General features: G+C 32.0%; 1 protein-coding gene across 22 annotated transcripts in view; it reads left to right on the top strand.

The window, feature by feature from the left end:
• The window catches only part of ROBO2 (roundabout guidance receptor 2), a 1,652,913-nt gene that overhangs the window by 1,439,118 nt on the left and 198,613 nt on the right, over nt 1–15,182 (top strand). The gene's annotated exons all lie outside the window — the stretch shown is intronic.

The following is a 15,182-nucleotide window of genomic DNA, read 5'->3' as shown; positions in this document are numbered from 1 at the left end:
TTTACTACTTTACATACCTTGTGACTCAGATCTAAAGAAATATTAATACATTGCAATTGTATTTCATGCAAGGAAATATGTTCCTGGATACCTTACATAACCCAAACCTGTCATTCACAATTGCAATTTGCAAAGGATAACAGATTTTTGTTTTTAATGGCTAAAGTGGTCCCATTCTATGGCAATAACATAAACCTGGCTCACCAGTAATTTGATCTGTCAGCATTGAAGTTCTTTGAATAATTGACAAATTATTTCTTTTTTTTCAAATTTGTGATTTCTAAAATTTTGTTCATGATATGAGAATTTAGTTTTTATTTGATACCATTTCAAATAGCTCAAAACGTTATGGCAGCATATATCCTTTCATCTTATAAACCTTGTGCTCAAAAACTAAAATTATAATGTGACTAGCATCATATATTTATGATTTTTTAATAGTAACCAAAGGGGTAAGCCATTGCATTTAAATAGAGATAGTGATTGTTATTATCTTATAAACAAAACTACATAATAGTAGTTAATACTTTACTTTTATGTTAGCAAAATACATTAATTTTAGTTTACTCCTTTGTTTCTTATACTTACAGTAAAAAGTATTTCCATAGATTTGGAGCATGTGTAAGCTTTCAAGTGACATGGAACTAGAAAAACTCCTTTATTAATTATAATTATGATCATCCATCAGAACCTTACAGAAAAAAGAGGGTATTTGACATTGTTTTCACAATCTAGCATAGAAAATGACTGAGCTTTTTTATTTGGTCAATACATAGTCACTCAAAATTCCTCCTGGACAAAGAAAATCTCCTTTGAACATGTCTACAGAGAAATATGGCAGCCTTCCGTGAACACACTCTGTCCTCTGGTCAAATGTTCTTGATCTTAGTATTTGAATGCCAGAACTTGTATCAGTTCAGGACACTAGACACTACAGTATGCAAACCAGGATAATATATAAAATGTACTGGTATGGAAATGAAAATCTATGCCTTATATAAACTTAAAATATTTTCAAGATTCAGGTTACCTTATATATGATGTCTAGGAGATTTGACTATCTCAGAATATTCCCTCCTCTTTGATATATGCTCAGTTTCAGATACAAACTTTTCAGCTCTCATAACTTTGAAAGGTCTGGGAAATGCAAGCACATTCTCCCTCTCTGTCTCTTTATATCAGTGCTAGTCGCTGAAGGGGCTGAGCAAATGGCAATAGTGACAACAAGATGGCCACATAGGACTAGCAACTGTCCAAATTATTGCCCATCTAGACTGTTTTTCTATCATTTCTAATAATACTGAGTTTTATCAGATACCATATATACATACATATATATATATATATATATATATATATATATATATATACACACAGACACACACACACAGAGTGCTAAAAAATGTATACACATTTTAAGAAAGGAAAAAAATGTATTAAAATTGTAATACTCAATATATGCTGATAACAAAAGATAAATAAAAGTCACGTTTGACTTCTGCAATTACAACAGGTGCTCAAAGTGGTTACCATCAGCGTAATTTTAATACATATGTATATGTATGTATAATATATATATATATATATATATATACTATTTTTATCTCACTAGCCCTAAAAAAAGGGCAACAGACCAATTTGATCCATGGGCTATTATTTGCAGACCCCTATGCTAAACTACACTTTTTCTACGTGCATACAAAAGTAAATCCAAGTAAACACACTTTGGTCTGCTACTGGTATATTTATTTTGTGGATGATGTATTATTATATTAGTAGCATAAGAAACTGAATAACTCCTATTGGCTTTATAATAAAAATGGAAGTTATTTTTGAAATGGTATCACATGTACAGGTATTAAATTGATAATGTCCTGTATTGTCAAAGTCATTTAAAATAATAGCAACCTCACTAGTTAATGGGAAAGACAAAAATCATAACCATTACAATTGGGGAGGACAAAACATAAAAAATACCAAAGAACTTTATATATATTTTATATTCTTACAATTACCATCAGCTTTGGCAGCTAATTTTTTGAATGCTAATTAAATAGAATAGAACCTTTTATAGATCATTATGCATTGGCCATTAAGTTAATAGTAAAAATGAATGATATCTTGTAAGTCATTAAGATACAATTAACTTCTTAAAATTTCCAGAATCTGGACTCATCACTTTTTTGAAACAGCATTCTACTTTATCTGTTTTGCTCAAGATTTGAACATGATAATCAAGGAAATATGTTAAAAGAGGAGGAATATGGTGTTTATAAAAGGGAATAATCTGGTGGTTTCCCCCATTGCATTGAATCTGTATTTTATCAAGCTGCATAGTTTTCTGGCCTCTTATATGAATTAGTAATTATGATACCCAGGTTATCTCTGGAAAAGATAGACTGCATTTTCCTTTGCCCCTGTGTTCTGGCAAATGCTTAAATATAGCCTTACAGTGATCAGGGTAGAACAGAACAGGATCCACAGAAGAACGTGGTCTTTAAGCATGAAGCGTTCCTTGCGTTAATGCAATTCCAGAGAAGACAGATTCTTCACCATCCCCATTCGGGAGTGCATGGCAATCCTGTTTTGAATAGTATGTTCCCTTCAACATCTGCTCCCTTCTTTTTTCTCCTATTTTCCTCCTTATTCTTTCCTCTCCTTCTCTTCTTTCTTAGAAAAACATTTCTATAGAACATTTTTATGTTCCTACATGTTTTAGATCTCTTCTAGACACTCTCATACATATCATACCTTGTTCTCCAATTTTTTTCAGCTCTGTTGAAGAATAACTGACAAATAATATTGTAAGATATTTAAAGTGTGTGGCATAGTAATTTGCAGCTGGGTAGTGTTTTTTGAAGAAATGATGGAGCAAAAGGATGGTCAAATAGAAATGAAAATTTTACTTAATAGTTTTAAAATCATCAGATACTTATTATGACTCAATGTGAGAAACAAAGAATGTCAATATAGCTAAAAACACAAATTGTTTCCATTTATGTGTTTGCTGTAACAATGGAAATAGTTCCATAAAATGACCATTGCTAATACCTTTTCCTTTTTTGTGGTGCTTTTTACCCTGTCTTTACATATGATGCATTTCTAAGTCATTTGGTCAATAGAAAACCTAGCTTTTCATAATGATGAATGTGACGTACTTATTGAATCCAGAACTCTGTCCCTGTGATTACTTTCATATGCCATTTTACAGTTTCTTTGTATTGAACGGCAAAATTCATTGATGGCTTGGTATTCTCTTTCTCTAAATAAGTTACATTGCATCAGTGCCTATTGACTATTCCTCAAATAAACACGACAATTTTGCATTTACAGTAAAAAAAGATTTCTTTTTTATAATGAGTTGCACATATTGTTTTAGTAGTTATAATGTGCACTGAATAAAGATCTCAGGCAATATAAATGGGTCATGACATGGTAAGTGGAAGCTTTCTTTTTATTTCATTAGAAGCAATATGAATAAAGGGATGAATTCACTGTACCTATACTAATTTAAACATTTGATAGTTTCCTGAGTTCTCTCCTTGGATAAAAGGTCTTGACATTTTCCTAAATCTTATTATCTATGTGAAAGCCAATTTTGTTTGTCTCTATTAATTCTTACATAGAAAGAAGGAAAGTTTCAGCCTCGTGTACAGTCTTTGATATTGATCAGTTTCTGCTAGGTCTCTTTTCCATTTTCACCATTGTGAACTGACCTGGTTCTGGAAAATTCCTCTTGAAAAATACTTGAGGTGGGGGAAGAAAAGAAAAGGGAGGGCCTCGAATTGCGCTCCCAGATCCTGGAAGAGCCCTAACGCTACCTTCTTTTCTTCCTCGCCTCCCCCCGTTTCCGTTTTCTTGCCCTAAGTCTTCTTAGATTGTCTAAAACCTATGCAGTTCTTCCAAGCAAAGATTTCAGACTGAGGCTGGAAAATCAGTGTTCCACGGAGAAGATACAAGTGAGAAGTGAACAGGGTATTATTCTGCATGTCAGCCTTTCCATTTTCTCTCTCTTTTGGGGGGCTTGACCCATGTGACCTTCATTATCCAAGGGGTTTTTTAATAGAGCAGCTCTTTAACTTTTTTGTTTGTATGAGAATTGTATTCTTTAATCCAAAAAACATGTTGTGAAGTCTTTTGTTCAAAACATGTAGTGTTTTCAATAGTGACAGGAATGCGTGTGTGTGTTGCATAAAGTAATATATAGGGTGATATAAAAAGATAACTGTTATCTTTTTTTATTATCCCACATAACAGATGCCCTTAAGTGTCAACCAGCCTTACCAGAGTCCATATGTGTAGCGTTCTCATTTGTACCATTTTATAAGTGAACAAGGCTCACTTTTTTTTTTTTTTTACAAGCAAACAAGCTTTAAATAAAAAAAGATGTTAAAAATGCTAGCACATTTTATTTAATGTTGTAAAACAGTACTTAAAAAGAGTTTTGGAGGGATTAAAAATAACAGATACTAAAAGATGTATCTTTATGTCTGATCTTAAATAAGGAAAGAATTCCTTTATAAAGTGAGTTGCAGTACATAAGATATCAGTATTCCAAAGACATCTGTGCAAGCAAGGCCTTTGGGATCAAACTGAAGAAAAATGATCACCCAAAGTAAAAGTTAGAAGATAAATGACTTTGGTCGAAAATTTCAAAGTGACTTTTTTGCCTTTTGTAGAAAACGAACTGTTAGTTTTTAAACTTTAAACATTGATTTTGGTAAATAAGCTTAAAGATACTGGAATAATGTTACTTTAAGCTATTCTTCTGTTCAGCAGTTCAAAGAAAAACATTTTAGAATGATCATTTTTGCTGACACTTATCAATATTTTGTTTATGGGGTAAGGAAAGCTTCAAACCATTTTAAAGTTGAGGTTTTTTTAAAGGTTTAAACACAATACAATTGGTTTCTAAGTATTTGTTAAAATATTAAGAATATATAAAATTTATAATCATGTATTAGTACATGTTTCTGTTGCTAGTTCAATTATAGAATATGGCCATTATGCAAGACTATCCCATTATGTAAGAGATAACACTGTAATTTTTAAACTTTTTTTTCAAACAATGAAGAACGTTTCAATAGCAGAATGCAGAATGCCAACATATAAAATATGATTGAACAGTGTTTAAAGAGATCTCATGATTACAAATATCTGACGATAAGCATCCAAAAGTAGGGAATATCCAAAGAGTCTACGGTACAGTTTCATGTTGGTATGACATGTTATTAACATTTGGTGTTGCTCACATGACCAGAGCTCTCTGACATGCTCTTATCCCCACGTAGTAGATGCCCTTAAGTGTCAACCAGCCTTACCAAGGTTCATGTAAATAGTGTTCTCATTTGTATCATTTTGGAAGTGAACAAGGTTCACTTCCTTTTTTGTTTTTTACAAGTGAACAGCTTTAAATTGAAAAAAAAGAAAAATCCTAAAGTCTAGTGCTAAAGCACAAACCTCTGGTCCAAGATCCATGGTCGTATAATGTGTGTGAATGTCCTACATAGAGTGTCTGAAATAGCTTTGCTAACTGTACAATGCTATATAAATATTAGCAATAATGAGAACTTTCATTTTACATTCCATGTCCAGGAAGAGTTTGAGCCTAAGCTCTAAACGAGGTCAGTTAAATTAACAGTACATATGATGATTCTCAAACTGTAGGTTTGGACTATAATATATTTTAGTGCATATCATTTTTATCACATTGAACAATAGTTAAAAAACAAATTTAAAATGAAATTCAAATCGAATATGGTTGGAAGCATTAGACACTTCTATGGAATACAAGAGTTTGATTGGATATGATTAGAAGAAAAATAAATGTGAAATCAGAGGTCTCATTTTTGCTTTAATAATATTTGTATAGCTCTGAACAGTTTACAGAATCATTCCTCACACATAATATTCAATAATCTTCAAAACAATCCTGTGAGATATATAGGACGGGGTAGTTATTATCTTTTATTTTTATTTATTTATTTATTTACTTATTTCAAAAAAGGAAAAAGACTCAGAAGAAAAATAAATTCAGCTTGACAGGGTTTTTTCCTCCTTTGAAATCTTAGATTTCATAGATGCTTTTATATAAGATCTTGAATGAATATGGCAACATCATTTACATATTTTGGTCCAGAAAATAATCTAAGTCTCACTTTTATTGTCAGCTTAAAGCCATGCAGTTCCACTCAATTTTATAACTATTGAGCTCTTGTCAATACCATGAAGCTCCATCTCAGAATAATAGGAAGATAAATGTATGTGCTTTTAGAGTTCCTGTTTTAGAGGCTGGGCACTTCTAATACAATTGAATTTTATAAAATAATAGAGCATTTGAGAAAAAAAACCATACCAATATTCTTTTCATTTTTCCTCCAAGTGTTTTTTTTTTTTTAACATGTTCTTATAAGACACTAATGTAAGTAATGTCTTAATCACTTTTCATATTAAAAAAAAAAGAATTTAAATCCTCTGACTTTATTTGGAGAATGCTTCTCTCTCTTCTCCATGCAGTTGTAGCTATGTACCCAGCAGGAAAACATTAGTCCATATTAGGCCATACCGTTAGGATGGCCATCTTGGAAAAAAGGAGGAATAAAGTTAATGCCATGAGTTATCTAATACAGAGAGCTCCTCTCTCACATCAAATCTTCAAGTTTTTTCCTTGATTCCTATTATCACTGTTCTCGACTTCCCAGCCTTCTAAAATAATCTGTACATAACATCCTAGGCTGCATACTTTACAAATTAAGCAGATGGTGTCCCTAAATATTCTCACCCTTCCTTGTCCTCTGATTATTTCTATATTTCTTTCTTACTTATTGTCCATGCCTTCTTCTTTGATTTTAGATCTTGTCTTCTATTTATTCAACATTTCCCTCTAAACTTCACATACATTCAAGAATACTGATGAATAGAACTTTAATATTCATAGCTCCCATTCCTACACATGTATTTGCATAAATTAGTTTAGGTTCATGTCTTTATATATTTTATAAGAAAGCCTAACTTCCTAATTAATGCAGAGGATGAGGTTTTAAGAGAATATAAACTTTTTATGGTGGTTGGTAGATTTGAGTATGTAATTATGCACTTACTCTGATTAAGTGGATATGTACACATAAAACTTTCATATTTTAATGGACACTCTGTATACATTAATTTATATCTCCATGTAAACATCCTTAATAACTCCATTGAATGTCATCTTATATCAGTTTCTGCCATTGACATTTATTGGTTTGACCTTTGACAAGGAAATTATGTTTTACTATGTTTCATGAATTGAAACTAACATTTTGGTATCCTGAGAAGTTGTAAGGAGGAAAAAAAGAGGTTCAGGTGTGGAGGAAATTCTTGATTAACAATACTGAGTTTCCCACAAAGAGCAGTTGCTGCCTGTACAGTGAATTCTCTGAATGAATCAAAATTGAAATCCTATATGGGAACGGGGTGGTGGTTACTGAAAACAGCACCTCTGTTCTTCTCGGGCTTTGCGAATTAGGCAAGAGCTTTAGGTTATGTAACAGATAAGGAAGTGGCTGGATTTCCTGTCTGATTAGTACATATCCCCAGTTCTGAGTTGTCAGCAGAATCGTTACCTAGTTTGCTATGTCAGGAAGCATCCTCACTAATTGCTGTGACTGAATCAGAGTCTGTCGTGCAGTGCTTTTCAGTTCCCAAACCTGAGCTGGTTTGGTATTCTCATTTTTCAAATACCGTGTTTCCCCGAAAATAAGAACTAGCCAGACCATTAGCTCTAATGCATCTTTTGAAGCAAAAATTAATATAAGACCCGGTATTATATGATATTATATGAGATATGATATGACATGACATGATATGCTATAAGACCCGGTCTTATTTTACTATAAGAATTTTACTTATTTTACTATACTATTTAGTATTTTAGTATTTAGTATTTTAGTATTTTACTTTTTAGTATTTAGTATTTTACTATACTAAAAATTTTACTTATTTTACTATAAGTAAAATAAGACCGGGTCTTATATCAATTTTTGCTCCAAAAGACACATTAGAGCTGATGGTCAGGATAGGTCTTATTTTCTGGGAAACAGGGTAGCACATTGCTCTTTTTTGGCAGATAAAAATCAGTAAGTGACTGATGTGGCACACCAGTTTGATGACATCTCCAGCTGTATCACTGACATATTTTGCTTCTTTCTTAGATGCAGCATTTTCAAGGACTCAAATAATTCAGTGTCTTAGGAGAATGATTGACATGAAAGCTGGAACATGGGTATCTGGTCTCTAGCATTGGTAGCTATTCTGTGCAAATAGTCAAATGATACATTTAAAAAAGTTATAATCCTTTTATTTAAGAAAACTATATTAAAATGAAGACTATTTCAGAATTGCTAACAACCAGTTGAATGAATATAACATTCATAGTTGTGATATTTCTCTAAGTCAATCAAATGTAAGTTAAAATAAACAGAAAGCTTATTTGGTGTAACATAAGCTTGTTAATGGTTAACTGCCCACAAAAGATTCCCCTACCTCCAACAATATATGTGCTTTTTTGAACTTTTACCCTGAAATATCCATATAAAAATGATCATTTGTGCTACTTAAAAGTGACTTTTGATCAAAACTTATAAAAGGTAAAGAAAAAGTGACTCTTTTAATAGTAAACAATTTTGTAAAACAAAGTTAGGGATTTCATATGTTTGTCCAGAAAGTCTCTCAATAAGATGAATGCACAGTTTAAGTACACACATAAATTTAATTTGGTAACTGTTAAGCTAGGATTTCCATGATAGTATCTTAGAAGAAACAAAAGATATATAAATTTGTGTTGTTTAACTAATTTTACTAGAATACAAAGGTAGCAGTTTCTCTTCAACAATTTAAAAGTGTGTTTTGCAAATTTTAAAATAGCAAAACTAACTTTTCTTTGAAATGTAAACCATAGGAATATTTGAAACTATGGCTAATGTACTGCAAAGGTGAAATAATTACTGAGGATGACATGTAGTAATTGTGTCTGTAATTCCAATTACCCCTGAAGCATTGACTCATTTAGATTTATGCCTCTATTTATCAGGTTTGAAAAATAAGCTTTTCTGTAAAAATAAATCCAGAGTACCTTCCCTTGAATTCAAGGATTCTACAAACCCCTCTCTAGAGAAGAAACAAGAAATCATTGAGTTATTTGCTAATTGTGAGCAAAATTTGTATTGATTTTTTTTTTTCTGTCTCTATAGCTGATGTTAATAACATCATACTTGAGGCCACTAAATGCTTTTCAGCACCATCTAATTGTCAAAGAATCACTTATAAAGACAAAATTATAGACATCAAAGTCACACACACACACACACACACACACACACTTGTGTAAATATATACCAAAAAATGGTGACACAGGCACCATTTTTTTCTTCTCTACCTCATATGGTAATATTTTCCAATGTGTATTACATAATTTGATACCAATGATAATTCTAAATGGTAGTAACACTACTATATCACTAAATACTAGCCATGATTTAATTGTTGGGCACGTATTTCTCATTGTAACCTAGTGCTGCTACCACAAAAACATACAACAAAAAATAAGTGTATGTCCAGATTTGTTCATTATGTCATCACATCTTCGGAAGAATGGTATAAGGAAATAACTTTATGAATATAAAAATAGACATTGCAGTTTTTTTTCTTTCACTGTTCAAATGTTATAGGTGGTTTCTGGTAGAACAAAACATTTCCATGTATTATAATTTCTACTGTACATTAGCAGAGTATTTTAAATTAAGGATGCATTCAGCTCTCTGAACTGATACACACAACTATTGCTCAATAAATTTGACTAAATTTAGTGAAATATAGTGGAGAAAAATAGAACACAATTCTTTGGATGCTCATGATAAGCTTTTACATGAGGAAAGCTATTCCTCTCATGGCCCCTAAATAGTTGTTAAAACCAATGTTCCTCATCTTTAACATCTGTTTAAGCAGAATGAATCCATTTTAAATCCCCAAATTATTTTGACTGTGACAGAATGTAGCAAATGAAGCAAAATGTTTTGGGGAAATGAGGAAATGTGAAGAAACCAATCAGATGCCTTTTAATTGCCTGGAGAGGCAGAAGTTTTCTCAAAGAAAAGTGAGATCAGACTTCGATAAAGGAAAACCTGTTTATAATCCATTGCTATTTGAGGGAATTTTCTCTCAAGTTTATTGAGATTTAAATTGATACAATGCCCAGAAATGTTTCAGAACAACAGCCTAGACTAACAAATTACTTAGTAGTATTGCTAGATAGCCCATGAATATCTATCTGTTCTTGTATATACAGGAAGAAAGCACCATAATATGTTTGATGAAGCTTGCTCTACTGAGAAACATGTTCTGATTGCCATGTGCTGCAATATTCAACACTCGTGCTTTTCTTTCTGCCCATAAATAATGATGAAGTTCTTCAGTATTATTGTTGGATGGTTAACATCTGTTAAATTCTGAGAACATCAATAAAAATAAGCTTTTAAAAATTAAATGTTTTACACACGAAATTAAGCTTAACATAATAGGCTTCATTTAGTCTTACTTTGCCATATAGACTCATGTAGTCTGTTCATGGGACATTTCTGGAGAGACGAGTAGGTCACAGATGCACCACATTAATTACAGAAAATGTTTGGCATCACATCACACCTTACTTGGGATGGAGCTTATGTCTGATATCTGTACGGTTCCTATAGGAACATCGTGGACTTTGAACTAATGAGTATTTTTCTTTAAATTAGGAGTAAAACTGAGATCTGATCTATTGGTTTTAAAATTAAAGTTTACTAATTGAGAAGAAGTTCTAGTGCACAACACAACAAAGAGATAAACCATATTTTATAACTTCATGTTTTGATTGTCTTGTATTTATTTATTTACTTATTTATTTATTTTTGTTCTCTCCTTGAGAGAATGGAGGAGGTGGAGAAAAGTGCCTGCACTGTAGAAGTATTTATATCCATATGTGTGAGAAATATTCGGTTGAATATAAACCCTTGCTCATTGTACATAAAAAGTATAAAACGACACATTCCATTTTTTAAAGCTATAGTAGAGTGTTTGCAAAGATGGGCCCAGTAATTCCTTCCATCCCTGTATTTATACTCTTTACATTGTGACTTTGTCACTTCTATCATGAGGAGGAATTCATTTCTCTACTGCTTGTATATAGGTTGGCCTTGTGAATTGCTTTGAACAATAGAATGCAATCGAATGGATATGGGCAACCCACACCTCCTGAGGGCCTTGCTGATTTCACATTTGCTTTCTTGGAACATTAATTCCACAATGTGAAGTAGGTTGAGAGACCAAGTGAGGAAAGTAGCCCAACCTTACAGCCATAGAGCCATCCCAGTGACCACAGCTAGCACCAAGTGCCTAGAAAGGTGATGAGGCCATCTTTGACCATCCAGACTTAGTAAAGCCTTCAGATGACTGGAGATGGATGAGTGGCTCCAACCAAGATCAGAAGAACCACTCAGGGAAGTCCAGCTCTAATTGCTGACCCACACAATGAAATTGTTGTTGAAAGCCCTTAAATTGGCTTTTTTGTTAAAGGCACTGGGTTTTGAGGTAATGAGGCAACAATAGTTAACTGACGCATGCACCTCTTAAGGAAGAAGGCAGGTATTAGTGATGTTTATTCACCTTACACAATGTAGATAGTAGGGAAATTTTTTTCAATCAAATGAAATAAAATTAATTGAAAACTTTGGTTCAAGAGAGTGGCAGCTTCTCTGGGGAGCTGGGCAACGGAAACTCCATCACTTACTGAGCATATGCCTGTGGGAGTCACCTCCACCCTCTCACTGAGTTCTTGGCTTGAGACCAACATTACATTTTTTTCTTCATACAATCATAAGAGCCAGGGTGAAAATGTTTATGTGCAGATCCATGTGAAGAATTATTTCAGAAAATGTGAATAAAATTAACCTGCAATCTGTTTCATTTAATGTGATTATATTATTTTATTTGATGGACAAAATTATGTATAGCTAGTTATAGATATCTATTAGGTTGATGCAAAAGTAATTGCGGTTTTTGCAATTATCTTTAACCTTTGAAACTGCAATTACTTTCGCACCAACTTAACATAAACTGTTTATAAATATCTTAGCTCTCTAAGATAAGGTTTGCGATTTTACTGCTCATCAAATGAAAGCTAAACATTTCTAAGAATGTTGGACATTAGGTTAGATATATCAGTTGACTTAATGTGAAGATGTAATAATAATAATAAAAAGTGAAATTTGTTTTTAGAATTAACATTTATTAAGTATTCTGTTTCATGACTCGATATTAATTAAGGTTTGCAAAAGAAAATGAGCTTGAATTTCATATCATGAACTAATCACTTTTAGTGACAGAAGCAAATGGTTAAGATTAAAAAAACAAAATAGTGATAAGAAAGAAATGGTATACATTTTTAAGTTTCATCTTTGAATTTAAATATAATCTATGGAGGTAAACAAATTTTTATGTTGTCAGATATAAAGTTAAGTTGGCAAATACATTTTTAGAAAGGTGAAGGGACAATATATGTGCTGGAAAGTCTATCAGTCTTTGAAAAATATTTGAAAGGTTTTATCTCTGTTTACCAAAAAATGTATTAATTTTCATCACAGAGAGGACAATTTGGTTGAGTTTAATTCAAAAACGGAAGAAAGAAATCTGCATTTTTCATTAAAATCTTCATCAGCCATGTTTCCATTAGAGTTCACTGAAAAATGACTCATAAAACCAACAATTTTATGCATCAGGTGACAGGTTTTGACAGAAACAGCACTGCAGTTTTTGCGATATGCTACACTCTGAATGCTTAAACTGTGTGATTAGGTGTGCTTTATATGACTTCCACGTGCTTAGCTAGCAAAATCTGAGTTTATTTATACAAAATTATTCAAGTGAAAAAAAAAAAAAAAAAAAGGTCTCTCTTGTGAGCAAAGTCAGACCTTGAAAGAGACCGTAGGGGAATGGCTAGCCTTTTATTATCAAGTGAGCTGGTCTAGCTCTGCTAAAAGTAAGGCACAAACCTTCTTGGTAAGCACAATGGGCTTTTTATTTTCAACTGACAGAAAAATAAAAGTAATGCATTCCGCCATTTGATAAAGTAATGTTTTGTTTTAGTGTCTTAGTTCAGCTCTAGTAAAAGAAAAATCTATAAGAGTCCTGTAAATATATATATATATATATATATATATATATATATATATATATATATATATATAAAGAAGAAGAGTTTTCTAAATTTGTAATGTATGTGCCGCAGCTTTTGTTTTTCCATATTAGAAATATCTGGTTGTTAGTCTTTAGATACACTCCAGACACTTCTCTGGGTGTATTTTAGAATGATTGTATTGAAGAATCAGGTGGTTTCTTTGCTTTTGTTTTTTAATTTAGAATTGAGAATATAGTTAAAGTGTTCGACTGACTCTCTCCACTTTGTTTTTGAATGACACACTCCTCTCCTTATTGTTAACATGGAATATGAATCATGTAACATAAATTAATATAAGCCATTTTCTTATAAGGGAAGTGAAAAGAGCACATGGTTTAGAGACAAAGCGCCCTGGGTTTCCAACTCTAAGCTACATGACACTTGGAAAGTCAATTTCTGAAACTCAGAAACGTACATCTTTGAACTAGAGATGAACTCTTGAAAAATGGTGTTTTAGAGGTTATATACTCAGTAGGGTGCCTGTTGGGTAATAGATACCCGAAAAATTATTATTAGAACTGGTACATTTAATTTTTAAAAAAATGTGTATTCTTTTGAACTCAGCAATTAATATGAAAATTTTAAATATTTGTGGAAATTTATACATGTGATGTTTAGTTTTTCAATATCAAAGATGATAGAATAAGTAGAACAACTCTAAAGTCTTTATCTTTTAGAGAGACTAGAGATTTTCTTGTGATATTATATTGAAGTAAGGTAGAGCTGAAGGTACCAGAAGGAAAATACTTTTGTTATATGTTATATGTTCAAAGATAATAGATCATTTTTTGAAATAATATATGGCATTCAAGCTGAGTAATTAGAGAATTAATTTTTGACCCGTTTAGTTAAAATGTGAAAATATTAATTGTTGAATGCACATTTGAAATTCTACAAAGTTGAAAAGCATGTTCCAAAGCCCACAGTTTTCTTTTATATTGTATTACATTCATCAACCAGTTTTAATAGTTATATTGTTTAATGTAATGTATATATATATTTTTCAAAAATCCAAATACATTTGAGAACAGTTCTGATTCTCAAAGGAATCATCACAGATGCCATATAAGTTGATTTCTTTAGGCTCTTAATTCCCACTTATATCAAAGTTTCCTTCAGTTGCTTGAAATTCAGTGTAAAAAAGTTTCACTAAGCAACATTCATAATTACTAATTCTCTCCATTTATCCCCTTTGAATTTTGAAGTTCTAAAAATCGTTGCTATCTCTAAAAACTAAAATTTTCAATTGATATATGTTAAAAGGATCCACCAAATTAAAATAAAAAAAAGCCCCCAAACAAAAAACTATCACTTCCCATTCTTTACCTCTTTCGTAAATTATTATGATCTTGTAGTGTGTTTCTCTGAACTCCTATATTTTTCACTATCTAGATCACATATTCACTATCTAGATCACATATTGCCTTAACGTCCTCTTGTGAAGAGGATGTAGCTCTTTCAGTGCAAACCGACAGGGTTAAGGTATGTTTGGCCTCAGCATTGCATCCCAGGATGCTCGTTCTCGTTCAGTGCTTGCACAGAGTTGGGTTTTATTTAATATTTATTAAACAAATAAAGGAGAAGATAATCACAAGATCTCACTCTTTAAAATTTGAGGATTTCACATTACCAGTCAAGATCTGCTGTCCCTTTGATTTCCTCCTAATTTGTTACCCTCTTCTTTCCTGCCTTTTTTTCTTTCTCTTTTTCCTCCTTCGTCTTCTACCTTCCATCTTTTCTCTCTAGAAAAGCAATAAACACCTCACTGAATTACATTTGATAGGGAATAATTTTAAAAGTTAGTTCATACGTAAAATAATGTAAACATCATCCTTGAAAATCCCTCAAATCACCCATAAAGTATCATACTGATTCATGCAATCAGAATAGTGAGATGTTCACATTACATGTGGAAATGGAGACTGAGAAAACA

This window comes from Rhinolophus sinicus, chromosome 17 (genome assembly GCF_057876585.1).
Source record: "Rhinolophus sinicus isolate RSI-liver-muscle chromosome 17, RSI-T2T, whole genome shotgun sequence".
Classification (NCBI taxonomy): domain Eukaryota; kingdom Metazoa; phylum Chordata; class Mammalia; order Chiroptera; family Rhinolophidae; genus Rhinolophus; species Rhinolophus sinicus.
This window is presented reverse-complemented; position numbering and strand designations above follow the sequence as displayed.